The sequence below is a fragment of the Balaenoptera borealis genome, assembly GCF_965194805.1.
Source record: "Balaenoptera borealis genome assembly, chromosome: 9".
Taxonomy (NCBI): Eukaryota; Metazoa; Chordata; class Mammalia; order Artiodactyla; family Balaenopteridae; genus Balaenoptera; species Balaenoptera borealis.
In genome coordinates, this window is record NC_138873.1 from 66114134 (window position 1) to 66120133 (window position 6000).

Consider the following 6000-nt stretch of genomic DNA (forward strand, 5'->3'; position numbering starts at 1 on the left):
TTTAAAGGAGAAGAAGACAATTCACAGGAAGATGAGAAAAGCAAATATTTGGTAAATAAATGCTTGCTTTGCCATGCAGGTAAGTCTTTCAGATTAAAAAGTTATCTGTGCTATAACCACTTTTCCTGGTACAGGCCCCTTTACTAAATTATTTTAGGCAGTTAAGGGGAGGTAAGAAGATTATCCTGAGTCTGCTGGGTCTATTGCCTTCAGCTCACAAGCCAAATGGCACATATTGGGGTGGCATAATCCGCTCTCTTTCACCTGCTTTTTAAAAGCCTTTATACAGAAATAACACATATTGCTTTCATTCATATTCCATTGCTTAGAATTCAATGACAAGGATACAGCTAACTGCAAAAGAAGGGGAAAAAATATTGAATAGATCCTAGCTGTGTCCTGAAAAAAAGAAAATGGATTTTAGTGAAGTGCTAGCTAGTGCTTCCTTTTATGGTATTGGGAAATTGAAAAATCCTACTGGATCAACTTTCATCACTCTCTGAATAGGAATCTTTAAAGTGGGAATCTAAGAATTTTAAAAGTGGGAAGACAAGAGAAACTCCATAAAGAGCAGACCTGAAGTTGACATCAGAATGTCATGAGTATAAACAAAGTATTATACATAATTGTATTAGGCACACTTGGGAGGTGAGTACTGTGGAACAAAGGAAGCAGACAGGAGAGAATACCAAATGTTGGGTTATCTGGTTGTGAATGGCAGAAGAGTGAAACAGTGAATCAGTCCTTATTGGTCATAAGTAAATAGCGAATATGACAGGGAACATGGCTCAGACCAGAAAGGAAGGGACATGAAATCAAGATGGATGTGAGAAATCAAGATAATCAAGGGGAATAGTGAAAAATTGAAAATCAAAGGCCTTCTAAGACAAAAGTTCAGTGTTAAATAGCTAAAGAACATAAAAACGAGTCCTCAGAAAAAGAATTTCAAGACAAGAAATTGGCAAATAAGTTTTTTCTATTGTTGCAGTTGTGAGATGGGGGTTTTTTGCCGGTGGGTGAGTGACTGGAGATAAGAGATCATTTGAGGAGGTGACACTAAGAACTTGAGAGTGTGGGATGTTAAAGAGGCATCAGTATAAACATGGAAGGTTCTGGTGACAGAAAGAATGGCTCCACCAGGAGAAACTGGTAGCCACGAGCATGGCAGTGGGGAGCAAGGAAAAATTTCACCCTGCCCTAGATTTTCTGAGTTGAAAAGAAGTATAACTTAATGAAGATGGTTGTGAGAAATGAAGTTATGTTAGAGGCAATGTTTTGCCACATTACTGAAAATAGGGTTTAGAAATGGAGTTATACAATATTTGACAATGGATTTTAGGACTCATATTTCTGTTCACTGAGGTAGTAAATAATTTTTTTTTCTTTTTTTAGTAAATAAATATTTTAAAACTTCAGGACAAATACCTTAAGTTAGATGTAAGGTACCATGATTTAAATCGTTTCTCTGAGAGCTCAAAAATTGGAATCTTAACTAGTGGGGATGGTATTACATTTAGAAGCAAGGATAACAAGAAAGAACAAAATGTATATCCATAAACAGTGTTTATGTCTTTAAATCTACTCCCATAAATCACAACCTTAGTTAGTATTCTTTGCTAAGTGAAAAATGTTTATTGAATGTAATTATTACTGCAAAATCATGGTGGGCAAAATTTAGGTTTATTTTTATTTACTAAAGGCATAATAAAAACAGCTATTAGTTATCTTTAGCTGCCTTTAAGATTGGAAATGTGCGGAGCAGTATAATAGACTATTTGGCTAATTAATCTTTGTTTCCATAAACTTTAAATGTATAATTATAGTCTTTAGTGGTAGCACATGCAAGGCTCAGAGGAGATTTCCTTGATTAGGACACACTTTGATGGGAGTAGAATGGTGGGTTGCAGGGGTTGGAGGGTCTAGATCAACTATATTCTGTAAGTAGTATTTGTATTGAGTGTATTCAATCAGTAACTACCTAGATATTCATAGAAGTAAAAATTAGAGCTCAAATTCATATAACATAGGGAGAAAAGAGAAATGTTTTATAAATGTTTTCTGGTATCTGCGGGCAAGAAATCTCATTAGAGATGACAAAGAAAGAATAAAGAGAGAGAGAGGGAAGGAGGAAAGAAAGAAAGGTATCTCATTTTTAAGAAACACGTAGTTTGTCTCATTTTAGAAAACATTACACACACAATTATATGTAAAAACCTCACTAAGTTGGGTGGATAGTAATTTATTTTCTAAGAGAAATTAAATTTTAGAATGTGCAATTGCTGTTTGACTGCTTTTTGTAGTCTATAATAAAAGTTTACTATAAATAATTTACAAGTCAACCACACATTACTCTGTTGAATAGGCACTCGATAAATATTTATTGAATGAATGAAAGATAGGTACAATGGATCTTATTTCAAAGAGGATAAGTAAAATGGGAAGATTATGAAATCTATCTTACACATTATTAATAGTCATGTCCTTTCTTATCCTTCAGAAAACATTTCACCATTCCTTTTATGGCAAAGCAGAAATTAGATTTATTATTTTTTAGTATTTTTACAGTAAGAATTGCTGTGGGGAAAAAAGAACAGACATAGATTCCAAGTCATATCATGTTGGTTACTTAATAATAAAAAAGAAACCATCATATTCAACTGAAGCATGACAACACAGGCTCAAGAATATGAAAGCTGCCTGTGGAATTCCATGGAGATCCATAGAAAAGTTGTATGTACTTTCTCTGTCTCGATGAAGTTAGTGAAGGACTGACTTCAACACTCAGTGATCAACAAAACCATGGAGTTGTGTAGGAAGAAGAAAGCAATGTCACAAGCAGACAGGCAGTCCCAGGGCAATGCTTTGGTGTAAGGAGGTCAATAGAATCTGGGCCGGACAATGGCACTTCAATGACATTTTTATGATGATTCTTGGGAGACTATACAGGAATTCATTTTCTTTCTCATGAAAGAATATAATTTGATATATTCTTATCCCTCTTTATTGTCTCTGCTCCCTTCTATATCTAAGTTCATTTCTTGCTCCCTTTTCTACATATTAAATGCAAATCACTGGAAATGCCATAGCTGCCCCATTTTCTCCCAGTCTCAATGCTTCATTTGGGGCTGTCTTACTCATCACTTATTCATTTCTGAGGTCCTCAGGAGGCAAAGTAAGCACACTTTTATCCACCAGTTTTAGGATTTTGCTGCACTCAAACATGTACTAATGTTACATTTGGAAACGTGTACTTGTTAGCTGCTGGTAGTCTTTGGCGGTCTTATTACAAGTGTCATTAAAGCATCATAATATTAGGAAGAATTGCTCTGCTTCGAGATATTCAGGTTCATTAATGAACATTATCCATCTGACACATTTGGTAAACACCAGAGCTTCAGAGAATAGCTCATCAGGGATAAGCTCGGCCCTCTAGGCTCACTTGGAGAAGCTCATGAACTCACTACTGTTCACCCTCATTAAGCTTGAGATGCAGAGAAGAAAAAAACAACACTGAAAACTGCCAATATTTGTACTTGCGAGTTTAGAAAGCCTAATATCTTCTTTTGTTGTTGTTATGGAGATTGCTGGGCAAGAGAGAAGGAAATGCCCTGTGCAAGTTCTGTTTGCTTCACTTTGGAAAATGTCAGTGTTACCTTTAAATTAAGTTCAGAAAAAATAAAAACAAGGTTGAAATTTTTTTAAAAAAAGACTTTCTATCTAGTTCCCAGGTTTTGGAAAAAAAATCAGGAGCATCTTTCAGGGCACAAATATTATCGAAAAAAAGCCAGAGAAGAATGTAAACATTATTTTTCTCCTAAATGACATTTCCTCTAATATGTTGATCTGTGGAGCAGGAGGTATGAGCCACACTCACATATGACCCATACACTATAATCCATGGAAGTAGTCAAAGAAACTGAATCAAGGCCAAGTTCCCAATAGTTACATGATCCCAAGTATATACACCTTTGGACCCTTCAAATAAAATAGCTTTTCCAAAAACATAAAATATGCTTTTCTCATCACTATGTAAATTATAGAGTAAAAAATATTTGAGTATCTGTGTAATTTTTTTGTACATGAAAGATATGTAACCATATCGTACAATCTTTACCTGGGAATCAGAGGATTTAAAAGACCAATCATCAAAAATATCTTTAACGATTTAGCTTCCCATATTTTATTATTTCAAAAATTTGTATGTTGATTGAGTCTAGCACTTGACAAGAGCATTACTAATGTCTCTTTGAAATCATAAATAGTTCCCTGTTAAACATGTAAACTCAGTAAGCTTGCTCATTTTAAAGATATGGGGAGATTCAGCCCCCTGAAACCCCTGAAATCTCCATATTCCAAGTGTGCCCACTGAGGCCATTCAGATATTTGGTCTTACTGTAAAAATAAAAATCATTTATATTTCTCAAAAGACTTTCTAACTATCATGAAAATGAAAAGGCAATGTAGTTACTGACAAAGGAGTTGGAATCAATTCGGTACCCGAAATTACATCCAAGAGAACTTCGATACTTATTCGGATCAATAATCTTCACTTGTCAAATATTTATATTCTTTATCTTCTCTTAGTTTTAATTTGGCATTCATAATAAAATCAAAATAATTATAAATGGGTGAATAAAACAATTCATTGTATTAACAAAAATAATGTTCATTATGGTAATTTGATAGTTTTCCAAAAACTTACAAGGAGGTACCACTGTTCCTCATTTTTCATGGATTCCATATTTGCAAAAACTTATTTGTAATCCCCAAATCACTACTCATAGGGCTTTCATGGTCATTTGTATTCTTGCATAGAGTAGCGAAAAATTTGCCCAACGCACGTTCCCAGCCGAGGTCATACAAGGCAATGCTCTGCCATGTTTCAGCTCTTATTCTGTCAACAAGTGTCCTTTCCAAGGTCTATTTAGTGCCAGTTTTTCACATTTTTGAGCTTTTTTTTGGTGATTTTGCTGTGTAAAATGATCTCCAAGCATAGCACTAAAGTGCTATCTAGTGTTCCTAAGCCCAAGAAGGCTATGTTGTGACTTTCAGAGAAAATATGTATCTCAGATAAACTTTGTTCAGGCATGAGTTATAGTGCTGTTAGCTGTGGATTCATTGGTAATGAATCAATAATACATATTAAATAAGGTGTCTTTAAACAGAAACATAATACATAAAACAAGGTTATGTATTACTCAGTTGATTAAAATGTTGTGATCAGAGGCTCACAGGAACCTAACTCTGTATTTCCCCTAAGAGCAATGGTTCTGTATTCACTAACTCACTGTTCACGGCAATGTATAGAACATCACTACCACAAATAATAAGAATTGACTATATATATATATTATTTTGTAAGTCCTCTTAGGTGAGACTGGAACTGTTGATATTACTCTTTTCTTAGGCAATGTACAAATTCAGTATTCATCAACCCGAAGTCTTTGTATGGCATGTTATGATTCTTATAGGAAACAAATGAAATATAATAAAGATTCTCTCCACTTTTCTTTGGTTACCTAATCATTCCAAAGAATGTACATGCAAATTAATGAGGATTATCATTTGGTAGGAATAATTCTTTTGCAAATATTTTGGTTGGGTTTTGTTTTGGCAAGTCATATTAAGATCTTATTGTCATATCATCTTGATTATTTAAGGGTTCTTCCATATATTCATGTCTAAAAGCATAAGATAAAATATTTGTTGTATATAACTATACTGAATCTGTCAACGTGTGTGTATATATTTATATTATATATATAACATATATATAGTCTTGTTTTTTCTTTGCAGAAAGAAAAGTCATTTATGTATATATATGTAATAATATATATATGTAAAAGTGTACATGTATATGACTACATATATATACATCACTATTTTATATGTTATACAATTTCTTCAGATAAATTTGAAGATAATTATACATTTGTTATAGAAATAATCTAAAGAAAATAACTATTTCAATGCTGTTAACATAACAAGTACCCAGAATTG